A 17,944-nucleotide genomic window follows, 5' to 3' on the forward strand; every position below is an offset into this window, starting at 1 on the left:
ATTAAGGTGGTTGTTTGAAACTGTAACATGTGGGCAATAACTGCTGGCAGCATGGGCGCTCCAGAGACAGGATTCATCGAAGGTTCACGAATGGCAGGCACTCAATAGAACACTCAGGACCATTGTCCACAGGTGGTAAAAGGAAGGAATTTTGCTTTTTCAAAACCAGTATAATTCTTAGGCAGTGGCATTTATGTGCTATTTAGACTTTTATCATATCTTCCTAGTCACACTGCGGATGTTAAGAATGCTTTGATTATACAGCGCTTTGTCGGGTATGTATTCAAATAATAATGCCGAATCCATATTCTTCAGCTCTTGCAGTCATTTCACTTCCTGCTGCTTTGGCACAAGTACACCCACCAACACTGACAATTAGAAGAAAAATGTAGCACAATCAGTCACATATTTGTAGAGCACCCTTCAGAATCAACATTTTAGCATGCTTCATGGTCATTAAAATCCAATTACATAAAAGCACACATTCCATGGGAACATGCAATAACTTATTTATTCTGGAACAAAGGAATTTAAATGCAAACACATCACTAACATGTGTTTGAAGGATACGTTTACAGTATATTTGGAAGAAAAGTAACACACATAAGAGATGGGAGCCTGCTTTGGTAGCTGCAGTGACCATTCCAAAAACAAACCCAAACGCTTAGTTACCAAAACAATGTGGATCGGGTGTTCGCTATCCAGTGTAGCACTTAGAAATGACAGCACCGAGCTCCTCTTCATTTTGTCTTGGCAACATTCAGGACTATTGGCTCAGAAGAAGAAAGTAAAAATAAAAAGCCAAAGGAACAAGCAGGAGAGGGGATAACAATTGAGCAGTGAGATAAGGAAAGGCAAATGAGACTTTGCTGTCATCAGATGCAGTGACAATGAAATTGCGTTGGAGCATATTCCTGCCAGTAAACTCATTTGCTAGAGTACTCATGAAAAGCAAACACAGATAGGGCATGAACACAGCGGATGTGAATTTGTTTAAAAATCCAAAAGAATAGTCATAGTTTTTTTACATTTTTGTTTACAATATTAGATCAAATCATTAAATAAAGCAGGTAAGGATGTATCTCAATCCTCCAGTGTTAGCTGTATATATAGGAGTGCTCACATGAGTATTTGCAGATCAGGGCCATATTAGCTGCTGTTCTGGATTGAATGCTTTAGGCCTAATTTTCCCCTAACATCTTCTGTTCAGAAAATGCAATGTAATATATACCAGTTACTGACATACTACCGAATAGATTGAGGACATAACACATAAGGCAGAAACTCAGTTCATTGTAACTATTTCTTTGCTGGTAGCTTTCCTCCTCTGCCAATTGTCATTTTGAGCTTTGTAGCAGTGGTGCAGATGAGATTGAGAGTATATTTTACTTTTACAATTGTACTCAAATAGAGCTTAAGTGACACATAGGTCTTATGATGGCCCCCCGGGATGGGGTGGATTTTTGTCCCAAGAGATGATATACTACAGGTTATGAGGAAAATACCATGGCATCCAATAGAATTAACATGAGAGAATGCTTCTCGGTGCAGCAATATCTGTCAGTGTATATTACAAATGATATCAGTTGTGAACAGTGGAAGAGTTCATGAAAATAATAGGTTAATGTCACAGCAGCCACTTCTTAAAAACTGCAAAGCAACTGTCATTTCCCCTGGTTTGCTTTGAAAGGTAAATTAAAGACAGCTGAATAATCTAGGAGGTTTTCCAGACACTACTCATTATTAATTGCATTTTCATCACTGAGAGCACTATCTGTGCACTCTGTTTGAGCTGCACTTGCTCCCACCCCCATCGTCATGGGTCTGTTTGCTTGTCCGGGCAGAAGCCCTGTTTTCACAAGGTTATCAAAAATCCACTCTGGCAGAACTAGATTAAATTTAGCACATGGGAAGAGGAGTAAAATCTGTAAGCAAACATTTTTCTGTTTTAATTTTTTAAATGGATACTATAATTGTCAGTGCTCATGTTAGTACAATGAAAACATTTAGAAGTTGACTCACTGGGATTTTTCATTGCTCAGATAATAAAATGAGCTACTTGAGTTATGCCAAGCATTAAGCCTATGGGTCTATTTTTAGTTTTTAATGTTTTGTGCAACTTTCAGCTACTGTGGTGATGGATTTAGTGCAAAAGCCCAAATAGGAAAATAGACAGACAAATATAAATCACAGCTAAGCAAGAAGCCAGTAAACTGAGGCCAAATATTGTCCTAATTTACACACATGTGAACCCAATGGGATCAACTGTGTTATACAGGGCCAAAATTTGACCTTTACATTTGATTTGTAATGGGGAATAGAATACTTTCTATCCAAGAAGGGTGTTTATGGTGCCCTTCTCTTGGATAAATGTAATCAGATTGCTACACAGAAGTTTAGGTTATTTGAACTAGGGATTCAGGATGTGGGTATATTCTAGTCTGTCCGCATATTCTGTGTAAAATCTGACAAACTGTGGGCCAAATTCTCCTTTCAGTTTTACCAATGTAAAGGTGCAGTAGACCCTGTTTGGGAGATATCTTTTTGCTATCATCAGGGACAGATTAATGCATAGGATCACTAAAGTCCTTTAGCGATGGGGTGAGAAAACCCACAAATATCACCACCTTCACTGTGGTACTCCATCCTCACTACAACATGCCAGCACCAGAAATACAGTGTGATTAGTGCTGTTCAATGTTACACGTGTGACAGTTCACTATGGCTACTGGTTTCAAGATGCACCAGCTGGAAGGGAATACTTTCTGTCTGAGTGTTTCTTTTAGATCTTAAACATTTTAAAAATGTGGATCAAGCAAAACTGCCATAAATATTCTTTCCTGTCAGATATTTCACAGATTCTGGAGGCTTTGTGACAGTTTACAAGCTACGTGGCTTTGTTTGTTATCCTTACAAATTCAGTTTGCGTTGTTTGAGTAAGAAACACTCAGATTGTGTGGTGGCACATGCCATAAGCTTGAATCATCAGCTCAGGTTCCTGGTTGATCATCTGAAACAGAGGATAACAAACTTGTCTGTAATAGTTAAATGATATGGCAGTAATATCTGAATTTCTCACTTCATCTTACCCCCAAATATTTATACAATTCCATTTACGCTATTTATAAACTGAATCCAGAAAAACACAGTATACTCTTTTCCAACAGCGGAGAAAACAAATTAAAACTCCAGCTCCATCATACATGTGTCCACTCGAATAGACTTGCAATAAACAGGGTCAGATTGGCTGGGTGACAGGCCAGAGTGCTATTTAACAAGTACACGGCCCAGTGAACATGCAAGAATACAGTCTGAATAGTGTGATTTAAGTCTGCTACCTCATGAACCTCCAGAGCGGATTCATCTCACCAATTGTATAACGCTCAATGAGGGACTGAAAATCCTTCCTTGCTCCTACGGGCAATCAGCTTATGTCCTGAAGGATGGAATCTTATTATGGGCTATATCCAACCCCCATTTCATTTCCATAACTCTCAAAGTCAATGGAAGATTCGGGTAGAAATTGATAACAGGACATGGGACTTGTCTTGTATAACTACAAATGCCATTAGAGGTCATAAAATTACCCAGCCCTTTAAAAAAAAATTCAGCCACATTGGTCAGTGAATTCCACTGTACAAAATCAAGTATTTCCATTTGTTGGGTCTGAATTTTTTGGATGGAATTCAGATTGTGTTACAACAGAATAAGCCTGCAATAATTCCCTGAAGGTCAATGGAGTTACACCAGGAGTGAGATTAGAATCAGATTCATAGCACTTAGACTATGCAATATTCAACCTGTGCTGGGGATTTAAGGGAGTTGAAGAGCATGTAAGGAATCTATCTCCTTGGGGAAGACAATGTGTCTGATCACCATTGTCCTGTACTTGCCATAGTCATTTACATGAGTGAAAAATGAGTGTAAACAGTGGTGCTGGAACTAGGGGGGTTATGGAGGTGCTGCTGCACCCCCTGGCTTGAAGATGTAATAACAAACACCAAATACATGGTTTCCATCATCAGAACCCACACTATAGAAATTATTCCAGTACTCCTGGGTGTAAAGCATTACATCCCAATTGGTAGCATTTTATACCCGCTTTGCACTAGTGTATGTGACTACCCAAAGTGAAGGGCAAGGATGAATTGGGCTTAATGTGATTAAAAACATACAAAGTGTTGAGCCTTTTTCCTTTATGGGCAAATGGACTAACTCTCCTTGCTGTGCTCTGGTTTCCATCCACAGAATGAGACTAATTGCCTCTCACATTGTGATTGCAAGAGTGAAAAGAGGCAGACACTGTTCTATTTTCCTGTCCACTATTTGCTGCCAGGTTATTAGAGGGGAGAGAGAGAGAGCAAAAGAGACAGAATGAGTCACAGCAATAGCTTGTCATTAGTTTAATGAGAAGAGAGAAACAGAGGGAGCTCACTGGGCTAATTTTCTTCCCATCCACCACTATAAATTAAAGGAGATTAGAACAACTTCAAAAATCACTGCAGTGCATCTTGGACTGCTTGTTCAATTAACCTTAAACTGAAAATATTAACATCCAGTATGAAAAATGTTGGCCACTGCACCAGATGCCCTGTTGCTAGAAAGAAGGAAAAACAAACAAACAAAAAACCAACAGCCAGACATCGTGCTCCATACTGTCTGTACTTACCAACTGCATGGGTGCGTGGCAGTATAGCACATCGTGGGAAACTATGAACCGGATTTTCAAAGGGACTCGGCATCGGTAGCTCCCATTGTTCTCCAAAGGGGAGCTGAGCTCTCTTTAGTATCTAGGCAGTAACTTAGGTACCTTATTGGGAGATGTTGGGTTCTGATCACTTTTGAAATTTTCATTATTCATGCAATGCCATTGGGATCTGCCAATCTGACCCACCAATAGTTACCTGCCAAAAAAAGGAAATACGCCAAACCTCAAACTCTCTTCATGCACCATGATTCATATAGGGCCATCATATGTCCACAGTGATTTTAAAAATACATGTTTTAATTGATTAACAACATTAATAATGCATTAGTACATTTTAATTAAAATGTTTTAAATACCATTTAATAACTGGAGTAAAGAGAGTTTAACATCTTTAACAATATTTTAGCTAGTCATGTCAACCCTTGGTCTACATTAGGTTCGCATGTTCGCTAACATATTTTAAAATACTACTCATTTTCCAAGTCTAGACAAAATCAAGAAGGACAAGGATAACAAATAATAAATCATTTATTTTTTGAAAAGCCAGGCACATACATGTCAGTGATAGACTACTGTTAGAGACACAACTCAGAAAAACTGTGGATGAAATCCTGTCTCCATTGCAAATCATAGATTTTTTGCCATTGCCTTCAGTGAAGCCAGGATTTCACTCTCTGACCAAATGCATCAATTGTAGTTTTACACTCTTGCACACAATGAGAGAGCACACAATGAGTGAACAAACTGGAGGAAGATTCTGTGTTGAGCCAAGGCTGGGTCTATTCTGTGTCTGTTGGATAGTATTGCAGAAGATAACTATCTCAGCTCACAAATTTCTGCACACTCTTCCTGTTGTACATTGTTATATATCTCATAGCAATGGACAAGGTCTCTAACAATGCACAAATGGGCTTTGGAAGTTTCATTGTCTATAGCACTACTAATGAAGAACTAGTTTATAGACTGCGAAATAATAAAAGGGCTAAAATTTGTAATCCTTGGATAGATACAATAACATGAAAGATTATTTTTTCCTACTGTTATTCACCAGGTGTCCAATTCTGCACCCATTACACATGTTGGGTAGTACTGAAATTACTAGCCACACTGAGCTCTCACTACACTCGACGGAATGACTTGCGTCAGTAAGTACCACTCAGTGGGAAGGCTGCAGAATTGGGCTTTATAGTTCTAAAAATGTGAATCATGCAAAGGGTAGAGCCTCTGGATGTTGTGGATCACCATAGCTCCCGAAGAAGGGGAGGAGGATTGTGTGTGGGCCAGGGGCATAGTCATTGGGTCCATGTAGCATAACAATCTATTGGCCCAAAATCCTGTATGTGGGGGAGAATTAAGGAACAGAGGGTTACCTCCCACACATCTCCACATGGCCTGTATTAGTCCCAGCAGCTCAGTTACAGATGAAGCATGGTTTGTGGATATCAAGAATCCCCCATCCCTCAGTCCCAGAGTTTCCACTCACAGAGCAAAACTGTTGGCACAGACTTTGCTCCTCCCCTTTCTGTCAGTTCAGGTTTCATAGGCTTCCATCACTATAGGCTAGTATCTGAATGCACAAGAGAGGAAAAGTTTGATACTTCTGAGTGTGCAAAATAGAGAAAGGCCAAGCTAGAAATGGACATCCATATGGATACGTGATTCAGCTGCCAAAGATAAAGAGATTGATCTTCTGCAGGCAGAGAAAAATTTTTAAACCAGTGTGCACAAATTTGTGTTCTAGATTGCTGGATGTACCCATTTAGGTTTGCAAATGCTCTGATTTCCACACAAAATTACTCATTTTCTGCAGGGAAACAGATTTTTATGTACACTAGCAGACATGGCTGCAAAGTTTGTGCATATATGTTTGGTGGTCAACTGAAATTTTGAGCCAGGGCATGCATAAACACTTGTTTTCTGGCCTGTCAGAGAAATATCAGTGTGAAGTTAAAAATCAATAGCACAAACTTTTAGTCTAATTCTCAACATAGAAGAACGACTAAATGAGTAACAAAACCAATCAAAAATAAGTGAAGCTGCATAATTCTGAAGAGCCTGTAAAGAAAAGACAGTGGAATCAAGAAGTCCAGCAAAAAGACAATTAAATTATCAACAATAGAAAACTAGTGTGAACCAGCATTTCAGTAGCAGAAAATTTACATAGCTATGATGATTAATTATGTTGACTACCTAAGAGAATCATAAATAACTAAATAATGAATAAAAAATTAATCATGATAAAAAAGTCTCCCAACAATAAAGGGGTTATACAAGTTGGGTCAAGCTTAAAATGAGAACAAGGAAGAACTATAGATACTTTAGAGTTCAGCAATGAAATCTGTTTCAGTCAAAATTCAGATGCATCCTTCATCACATTGGGGAACTAAACATTGCTAAAGGCTGTGAAATACAAAGAAGGTAATGAGAGGTAAATCTTAGAGGAATGAGCATGCATTTAAATTCACAAATATTCTGACACTTAGGAATAAAGTCTAACCCTCAATATCACTGAAGAGCAGAGGTAGCTGACAAATGAGAAAACTATTTTGAAGAAAAAAAATCTAACTTGTTACCATTCCATAAGGTTCAAAATAGAGCCATTTTCACCAATATTTCTGAAGCATTTTGTTTACTGAAATGTTTAAGAAAATTGTATCACCATTTTTATCCAAATCATTATAGTTTCTTAAAAAGAAAACCGGGGAATGAAAAATGCCAATAATGCTGCTGAAAATGATTTTGATTAAATTTTGATAAAAGTAGTGATAAAAAATATCATGGAATCATCCAAAGAAATGGCAAATGTTGTTAATGTCAACTGTATTTCACAACAAGTTTCAGTTTAAGGAAAAGGCCATTTTTTCCATAACAGAAAAAAAAATTCACAAGAAAAAAAAATCACATCCTGGTGTCATGTGAGTTTTGGCCAGGGGGTGATGGGGATGTGCATGCCTGAAGAGCCTGTTGGATCCCTAGAAAAGAACTTCCTGTCCTACAAACCACCACAGAGATTGCCACTGATGGGCCTCATCAACACTGAAAAAATCTGCTTGTGACAGTTTGGACCCCACTTCCAGGGTGCCACCTGATGTGCCGGGGTCCCACTGAGCCCACCTGTCCCACCAGCCTGGGACCCATCCCCCCCACTCTGTGCTGCTGTGTCAGGCTCTCAAGCCCCCTTCCAGCACACACACAGGTAGGGACATGTCCAGGTGTAGAATCACACAGTCTACAATCAGCTCTGTGTGGGAGGACTCAGGCTCAGGGAATTGCCCAGCACTTTGGTGCACATACTCTCTGGAGTGTAAACCCAAAATTATACTGTCTTGAGTTGTATAACTTTTTATACAGCGCAAGCTCATGAAATTTGCCCCCTCTCCTCAATGTGGAGAGCAATATGCACAGCTTTTGCCACCGCCCCCGGTTATGAATTGTACAAACTGGGTTTTGAAATAAACAAAGAACAAGATAAACAAAGAGCAAGTTTATTAACTACAAAAGGTAAATGTTAAGTGTGTATAAGAGATAGCAAACAGAACAGAGCAGAGCAGATTACTGAGCAAATAAAACACACAAACTAAACTTAATACACTAAAGGAGCCTGGCTACACATAATAATTTCTTACTCTAAATGTTGTTTCAAGTAGGTTGCAGTGTTTCTTGAAGGTAAACTGGACTGATTGCATTTTAAATCTCCAGGGATTCCTTTTACAGGCTGATGTGTCCTGCCTGGACTCAGCCCCCTGCCCCCAGCTTAGCTTCTTTGTTTCTTCAGGTATTTTCAGGAGTCTTCCTTCTTGGGCAGGGAGTCAACAGAGAAGAGCCTCGATTAATTCACTCCCCAGCCTTAAATAGCATTTACATATGGTGGGAACCTTTTGTTTCCCAGTCTGACCCCCACTCTCTCTTTTAATGAAAAAACACTGGAAGCCCAAGATGGTGGTCAAGTATCAGGTGACCCGATCACATGATCCTGTAGTGTCAAAGCAGCAATCCAGGAAGTTTTTCAGGAAGGCAGGATATTAGTCTTATTGTTCTTCCTAATGATCCATCCGGGCCGATTATCTACTGTCTGGTGGGCATTCCCCAAGTACACAGACAGTTGTAATTGTTACATAGTCAATGTTCCTACCTTCAGATACAGAAATGATACATGCATACAAATTGGATAATTACATTCAGTACATTATAACATTTTCAATGATACCTCACATGAGGCATCTTGCATAAAACATCTTAGTTATGCCATATTCATATCATAATAATATTTCTATGAAGAATATGGGGGTGTAATGTCACACTGCTTACAGACAGCTCAATATATTTCCTTTTTTCCTGCAAAAGACCAAGCTAGGTGGGAGGTGCCAAGACATCTCCTTCTTCCTGGCTATATGGAAAAGGGGAAGAGATGGTAAAGAGAAGACTCCTCTCCCTCTAAAGGCCATAGAATTGGGGGTGAGAGATGAATAATTTAAACTCAGATTCTAATAGGACATCTGGAGAACTCATTTGCATAAATATCCTGAAGCAAACAAAGTACAAAAAGACAAAAAGTCAAAACAATGCAAGCAATCGTTAGAAGGCCAACAAAATTAAAAAAACAAATACATTGAATTAAGCAAACTTTAAATATGATCAGTTAGTTACATTTAGCTATTACAAATGTCATAATGCTTATATTTGATAAAATACAACAGCTGGATGATGATGTATCCCAGGAATTACAGGGGAGTGTTTATTTTTACCTTGAGCAGCCTTCACTAAAAGAATAATGAGGCCATTATTTTGACTATACAAATAATTGGAAACAGCTGAAGGCAGACAGTTTTCCGGATAGGATACAATGAAGAAATGTGTAGCTCTACAGACACAAATGATATTCTCTATTGGCTTCAAGAAAGAACCATTCACATTTTTCAGACAAGATACAATGATGTTTTTCTCCTGGTACCAAAAATAAAATGGCAGCTTCATTCTTAAAAATCAAGCTGCCATCCAGTTCTTTATTACAATACACTTTTCATTGCCAGACACTTTCCATTATAAGTAGAGCTCAGTGAAATTTTTTTAGACAACTGGCTAATTCATTTAAAATGCAGTTTCAGGTCACCAGGGTCAAATTCAGTGAATAGTTGCAGCTGAAATAGAAAAGAATGTTTTTAATAAAAAGTTGAAATGTTTCATTGACATATTCTAAAGAAAATGTTTTGACGTTTCATTTTGAAATGATATTTTGTTTTGAAATGTAACTAGATTGATTTTAAAAAACAAAACAAAAAAGGATAAAAAAGTCACCTGAAAATGAAGCAAAACATTTAATTTCAGGTTAAGCAAAATGTTTCATTTGACAAAAAATGAAACTTCTTTGGGGTTTTTTTTTGGTGAGAAAAACTTAAAATTTTGTTATAAGACCCTGGTTTTAGTTACAACTTTGCCAAACTAACCCTTGGGCTCAGATTTTCTATCATGACTGTTTTCCGCAAGCTGTAATTTTTTTTGAAAAGTTTCAACTAAAATGGTTCAGTCATTTCCAAGACCAAGATTAGGGAAAAATATGTTGTTTCACCCATGTTGAAAAATTCTTACATATGTTTTATTGCTCCTATGCCACCATGCTTTGGAACAGACACTTGAAATTTGGCTGGAGATCACAGTGGCATCAGAGATGCTCATTTTGCCATCCCTATGAAAATTTGCCCAAATTAGGCCAACCTATAAGCTTCTAAAAAAGTCTCAGTTTGTACATGCTCAGTGAAGACTTGTTAAAGTTTGGTACCTAACTTCTCCAAAGATTCTGTCTGCACTGAGTGTGCACCATCTCCTCACAACTCCTGTGTGCTAACCAGACTGCATGCACCATCCCTCAGAGACACTGAGCATGTTGCATCCCAGGGCTGCAGGGGCTAAGCAGGACATTCCCTGCAATTGCTCCTTCCAGCTACCTGGGGCAGCTATGGCATCAGTCACTGGAACTGAGAGCAGGGAGAATGTCTCTCCTGTACTCGTAATGCTTCCTCTGCTGGTGCTCTATAGCAGCATGGAGGAGAAGGAGGAAGCAACCTGACAGGAATGGTGAGGGGTGGGTAATGTGGGACAGCAGAGAGAAAAAAAGATGCAGGGTGGGAAGAAATAGGGGCAGGAGATGGGATGAAGAGAAGGGGGGAAGATATGGTCAGAGATAGTAGCTAGGGAAGGAACAGGGATAGGATCTCGAGAAACAGGGATAGGAGCAGACAGGGACAGGAAAAGGCTGGGTGGGACAAAGGCAGAAGAGTCTGTAACCACGAGATAACCCTCTCCTGTAGAAGATGAAATTGAAACCATTATTTCTGAGTCTCAATGTTCCTCTGGTGTCTAGCAAACAGCTGTGATCCCCAGGCAACGTGTGGATCTCCTTCCAGTTCTAGTGACTGGTCCACATAGAAGATAACAGCCTTCTATTGCTACCAGTTACTCCTTTAGCTCAATTGATTGAGGACTGTGGATTTAAATATCCTGACACTAGTAGTGACCCCCAGGTCGTTAATATTGTTCCTCAGATTGAAATTTTTGTATTTTGGAAAATACAAAACAATCTTAAATCCTTTAACCATAAATTTTTGGGAATGTAACTGAATATAAATCTCCATGATTTAAAAAAAAAGGGGAAATATTGTTGTTCATTATTTCAAGTCTAGGTGGAGGAGCCAGTTGGGCCTTACCTAACTCTCCAAAGAGCATCCAAGTCAAAAGTTAATTTGCATAGATAATATTTCAATATGCTTATCAAAATAAATTTTAATAGCGATGAAATTCAGGTTCTGACTGATATTAAAAACTCAAAAGCGCTTCCAAAGGAGTTTTGGTTGCGCATGGTTTAGTATTAAAAGAATTACTCTTAATTAGCTTGTATTCCTAAAGACAAACAATTTTGTTCTCTTAAAATGTTCAAAGATTGTTCTCCTTACATCCACATGATCCATTCAAAAATCACTACTGCCAGTGCCCTCCCTCTCATTTCAGGGAGGGAGGATGACTGAAAAGGAAGACACATTGGCACAATATCTCAAAGAATTTTCCTTGATACTCGAACTGTACAGTGGTGAAGAGAAAAAGAGAAGGAGATGAAATGAATAATCAGGGTAGATTTATCTGAAGGCCAAAATGTGATGAATCCCAGATCCAATTCTCCTTAATTCTGAATTCAAGCATCTACTTGCCTACATAGTAAATCCAGACATCATCAACTAATGGTTCTAACTCCTGTGATAAGAATTATTCACCAAGAGGATAGAAAGATCACATTAAGCACTGAGGAACTCCTGCAATCCAATCACAGTTCTTATTACCTAACACCTCAATGACAGAAAAATATTAAATTAATTAATAAGAACACCACTCTGGTATCCAAGAGTCAAAGACAACTGTTGAATATTATGATCAATGGTATCGAACATGGCAGATAAATCAATAAGAATTAGCTTTCATTCTTATAACTCTGGGTCCTACCAACGACTACACTATTAAAGAGGTTGAGAAAAGCTTTTTCAATGAGATGGCTGACTTGAAATCAATAACTAACAGGGACTGAGTAGGTCAAAATGATGGAAAAATGATTGAACTTGACTCAGGACAACATATTCATATGATTTTTATTATGTACTTAGAAAAGTACAAAGAGAAATTGGAAGAAGTTTATCTAGGATCTGAAGGCTTAACACTGTTTACTCAATATTAAATTCATGTAGTAGGCATTGTCTAAAATAAAAGGAAAGATTCCCTGAGATCAAAGAGACATTAACTATCTTAGGCTATGTCTACACTTGTGCTAACACTTGGTTAGTTGACCATGCACATGCTCGCTTATGTTCCCCATACCCACCTTGAGTGTCCACATAAATCTGTCTTCAGCCGAGCCTAACAGTGTGTACACCCAAGACCACACTGCCTCTTTTGTTACACAACATTAGCGCTACCATTTCAAAAGAGGTGTCAGGATTCCATCCCCACTCTGAACTCTGGGGTACAGATGTGGAGACATGCATGGAAGACCCCATAAATTTATATTCCACCAGCTTAGGTTAAAAACTTCCCCAAGGCACAAATTCCTTTCCTTGTCCTTGGATGCTATTGCTGCCACCACTAAGTGATTTAAACAAACATTCAAGGATGGGCCACTTGGAGCTCTATCTCCCCAAAAATATCCCCCCCCCAAGCTCCTTCACCCCCTTTCCTGGGGATGCTTGAGAATAATATACCAACTAATAGGTTAACAAAGTGAGCATAGACCAAATCCCTGTTTTTTAGGACACTGAAAATCAATCAGGTTCTTAAAAGAAGAATTTTATTTAAAAAAAAAAGTAAAAGAATCACACCTGCAAAATCAGGATGGAAGGTAACTTTACAGGGTAAATAAAAAGATTTAAAGTACAGAGGATTCCCCTCTAGGCTCAACTTCAAAGTTACAAAAACCCTTCCTCTTAACATAGAGAGAATGCACAAGCTAAAACAAAAAATAATCTAATGCATTTCCTTGCTATTACTTACAATTTCTGTAATTTTAGATGTATCATTTCAGGATCTGTTTAGGAGATATTTTTTCCTGTCCTGGTCCCTCTCTGTTCGAGAGGGCACACGCAAAGAGAGCACAAACAAAACCTTCCCCAACCCCAGATTTGAAAGTATCTTCTTTCCCCATTGGTCCTCCTGGTCAGGTGCCAGCTAGGTTAATTGAACTTACAGGTAAGTGATTCGGTAACTCTGGCCAGGAGGGATTTATGTTACTGCATACATAGAGGTTGTTACCCTTCCCTTTATATTTATCACAGGCCGTATCCTAGGACAGTGTGCAGAGGAGATGCTCTAGGAACTGCGTTGCTGTGTGTTGTTGGTGCTATCCCACACTGTCACACATTTTTCAATGGCAATTCCTGCTCACCTCTCATTCCTGCCAGGCTGGATGGAAGACATGAAGCAACTGGATGACAGTGTGGTTCTGCTCCTGTCTGCAGGAGAGATGTTTATGGAATAGGTGATTGGCAAGATGCAGGATGGAATCTGGGCAGAACTTTCTGACATGCTGAAGTTGACTGACTTTGAGGGGCAATGACAATCCATACAGGTCCCATGGAACAGACATGGTGAATGCTGGCATTGCCATGATATGGTTAGCATTCTTTTCCCCCTTTGGAAGAAGATGAGAAATCCCCTCACATAACACACTTTCCTGTAGAAGGCCACAATATTGATACTTTTCAGCATTCTGGGAATGCCACTGTAGGTTCTCAGATAACTTTTGCAGCCTCTGATGAAGGAACAGAGGCTAATAATGGTAAAATACATGTACTAATGTTTTTTAAAAAATTGAAATTTTCGAAGTATCATAAGCAGATGGGGACAGTTCCTTCCAGGACCTATGTTACCAGTTTGCAATTGCTTCTTAAATGTTTCAAGTAGGTTGCAGTGTTTCTTGAAGGTAAACAGTTGAAGCAACAGTTGGAGAACATAAGAGGTTTTCAAGGTAAAAAAATTGAAAACAGAAGTGGCTCTCCAGTCCTCTGGAGGAGATCCAGCAATCTATGCCAGAGAGATATTTCTGCTAAAGATCATCCCTCTACGTATTGCTGAAGGGATCAGGGGGGTTAGTCTACTATGAAGGTGACCCAAGCAGATTTGCACTGTTGGTGAATCTCAGACCCAACTGGAGTTTTTGCTACACCAGGAATTTGCTGAAGTATGCTTACAGGACTGGGAGGCAATTTGACGGTATTCTCAACTAGCATACAGAGTTTCCATGGAAAATAGAAGAAAACCATGACTGCTGCCCACCCCCAACAGCATCACCAGAAAATCCTGTGCCTGTACATGGCTAACAGAGGTGAAATGGACAGAGAAAGAAAGACACTTCAACTGTATTTGCTTTCCTGAAGTTTCAGATCAGCACCACAAGCCTCTTGCCCTCCACAGCAATGGGGCACCACACTATATTTTTCCATTTGCCAGACCATATCCTTTTCACACCCCCATTTCCACCAGCTTGTGCACCATTGCTCGGTGAGGGGAGAGGCCAGGCACCGGGGATAGGGGCGGTAACATTTTTTGTAATCTTCCTAGAAAGGAGAAAGGACTGCTATGATGTTCCTTGGACAACCAAAGGATTCCCTTCTCCTTCCCAGACCTATCCTGCCCCCCCAACCTCAACCCCCTTCCCTTCAACTTGGCTCCCATTTGCAAGGGGTTGGGAGACAAGCACAATTGTCCTAGTTGATGGGAGTCATCAAGATTCTAAACCACCATTAATGACCCACACTTTGCACAACTACAATAGGATCTCAGAGTTATGTTTTATATTCCTAGTTTCAGATACAAGAATGATACATTCATACAGATAGGATGAACACACACAGTAGATTATAAGCTTTGTAATGATACCTTACAAGAGACCTTTTGCATGAAGCATATTCCAGTTACATTATATTTATGCTCACATCATCATATGGAGTACAACGTCACTCACCTTTGCTTCCTGCGTACTGGCCAAGAAATGCAGACACAGGGGTGCAATGATTGTTTTTTTAAATGATCTTTTTTATAGCTTCTGCCAAATGCATAATAGTGGTTCATGTGAAATTAATAAAATCATTGGTTTATGGCAAAGTGTTGCTCAGGGACTGTTTTGGGATGGGAACTGGGCTTAAAAATCAGGAATGTAGCACCAGAGCAAGAGGAGATATTGGTGGGGAGGGTGGGGATCCAGTGTAACTTAGAAGCCTTGGGTTATTATTCCTGCCATGGCTTGTGGTCCTCCGTGGATTCTTTGCATCGGTCTTCATGGTTGAGGATGTGAGGAAGATCCCCAAACCTGAGCCATTCTTTTTAGTTGACGCATCTGAGAAACTGTCACAGATTGAGGTGTCATTAGAGATGGCTTGGAAGAAATTGATAACTAAACAGTAATAAGTCACCCAGACCAGATAGTATTCACCCAAGAGTTCTGAAGAAACTCAAATGTGAAATTGCAGGACTACTAACTGTAGTCTGTAACCTATCATTTAAATCAGCTTCTGGACCAAATGACTGGAAGATAGCTAATGTGATGCCAATTTTTTTAAAAGGGCTCCAGAGGCTACCCCAGCAATTACAGGCCAGTAAGCCTGACTTAAGTACTGGGCAAACTGGTTGAGACTATAGTAAAGAACAAAATATATTCATCTATGTGTCTGACGAATTTGTTGGGGAACAGTCAACATGGTTTTTGTAAAGGGAAATCATGCCTCACCAATCTCCTAGAATTCTTTGAGGTGAGGGGTCAATAAGCATGTGGATAAGGGGAATCCAGAGGATATAGTGCATTTAGATTGTCAGAAAGCCTTTGACAAGGTCCCTCATCAAAGGCTGTTAAGCAAAGTAAGCTGTCATGGGATAAGAGGGAAGGTTCTCTCCCGGATTGGTAACTGGTTAAAAGATAGGAAACAAAGGGTAGGAATAAATGGTCAGTTTTCAGAATGGAGAGAGGTAAATAGTGGTGTTCCCCAGGGGTCTGTACTGGGCTCAGTGCTATTCCGCATTCATAAATGATCTGGAAAAAGGGGTAAACAGTGAAGTGGCAAAATTTGCAGATGATACAAAACTACTCAAGATAGTTAAGTCCCAGGCAGACTGCAAAGAGCTACAAAAGCAGCTCTCAAAACTGGGTGACTGGGCAACAAAATGGCAGATGAAATTCAATGTTGATAAATGCAAAGTAATGCACATTGGAAAACATAATCCCAACTATACATATAAAATGATAGGGTCTAAATTAGCTGTTACCACTCAAGAAAGATTTTGGAGTCATTGTGGATATTTCTCTGAAAACATCCACTCAATGTGCAACGGCAGTCAAAAAAGCAAACAGAATGTTGGGATCATTAAGAAAGGGATAGATAATAAGACAGAAAATATCAGATTGCCTCTATATAAATCCATGGTATGCCTACATCTGGAGTGCTGCATGCAGATGTGGTCGCCCCATCTCAAAAAAAGATATATTAGACTTGGAAAAGGTTCAGAAAAGGGCAACAAAAATGATCTGTTTGCCAGAAGTTCGGAATGGGCAACGGGATGGATCACATGATGATTACCTGTTCTGCTCATTCCCTCTGGGGCACCTGGCATTGGCCACTGTCGGGAGACAGGATACTAGACTAGATGGACCTTTGGTCTGACCCAGTATGGCCGTTCATTGGGGGTGGGGGGTGTTGCTCAACTGGCTCCTCTGGGTAGAGGTGCAAAATGACATGCTCCTCATCCTCCAGGACATCCTCCATGGTCTCTACTGTCTCCTTGCCATGACCCTCACTGGCAACCCATTGGACAAAAAAAGCCAGCAGCGTTGTGATGAGGGTTGTGAGCCACTTCCTACCCTATACTGGGAATCCTTGTCAGCATCCAATCCAGCTAGTCCTAGAACAGGCACTGTCAGAGTTCCCTCCCCACTCTGAACTCTGGGGTACAGATGTGGGGACCCGCATGAAAGACCCCCTAAGCTTATTTCTACCAGCTTAGGTTAAAAACTTTCCCAAGGCACAAATTCTTCCTTGTCCTTGGATGAGTACTGCTGCCACCACCAAGTGAGTTAAACAAAGATTCAGGAAAAGGACCACTTGGAGCTCCTGTTTCCCCAAAATATGCCCCCTCAAGTCCCTTCACTCCCTTTCCTGCGGAGACTTGAGAATAATATACCAACCAAATAGGTAAACAAGGTGAGCACAGACCAGACCCCTGGGTTTTTAGGACACTAAAAACCAATCAGGTTCTTAAAAGAAGAAACTTTATTATAAAGAAAGCAGTAAAAGAAGCACCTCTGTAAAATCAGGATGGAAGGTAATTTTACAGGAAAATAAGATTTAAAACTCAGAGGATTACCCTCTAGGCAAAACTTTAAAGTTACAAAAAACCTCCCTCTTAGCATAGGGAAAATTCACAAGCTAGAACAAAAGAAAATCTAATGCATTTCCTTGCTTTACTTACAATTTTTGTACTCTTAGATGTTTATTTCAGGTAGGGGTTTAGGAGATGTTTTTTTCCTGCCCTGGTCCCTCTCTGGCCGGGAGAGCACAACAAAGAGCACAAACAAAAACCTCCCCCCAAAGATTTGAAAGGATCTTCTTCCCTTACTGGTCCTTTCGGTCAGGTGCCAACCAGGTTATTTGAGCTTCTTAACCCCTTACAGGGAAAGGAGGGATTTTATGCTACCCTTAGCTGTATGTTTATGAC

General features: G+C 39.7%; 1 long non-coding RNA gene across 15 annotated transcripts in view; it reads right to left on the reverse strand.

Annotated features, from left to right (window-relative positions):
- Positions 1-521: 521 nt before the first annotated feature.
- Positions 522-17,944, reverse strand: part of LOC120375535 — a 40,064-nt gene continuing 22,641 nt past the window's right edge. For 9 of the 15 annotated variants that reach the window (XR_005586636.1, XR_005586629.1, XR_005586635.1 and 6 more), the window contains 2 exons: positions 4,670-4,904; positions 522-3,010 (listed from right to left, as the gene is read on the reverse strand). This is a non-coding gene — a long non-coding RNA (uncharacterized LOC120375535). Of the gene's footprint in view, positions 3,011-4,669; positions 4,905-8,334; positions 8,505-17,944 lie in introns of all 15 variants that reach the window. The other 6 variants (XR_005586615.1, XR_005586623.1, XR_005586634.1 and 3 more) reach the window with 2 other exon arrangements.

The sequence above is a fragment of the Mauremys reevesii genome, linkage group 1 (genome assembly GCF_016161935.1).
Source record: "Mauremys reevesii isolate NIE-2019 linkage group 1, ASM1616193v1, whole genome shotgun sequence".
Lineage (NCBI taxonomy): Eukaryota > Metazoa > Chordata > Testudines > Geoemydidae > Mauremys > Mauremys reevesii.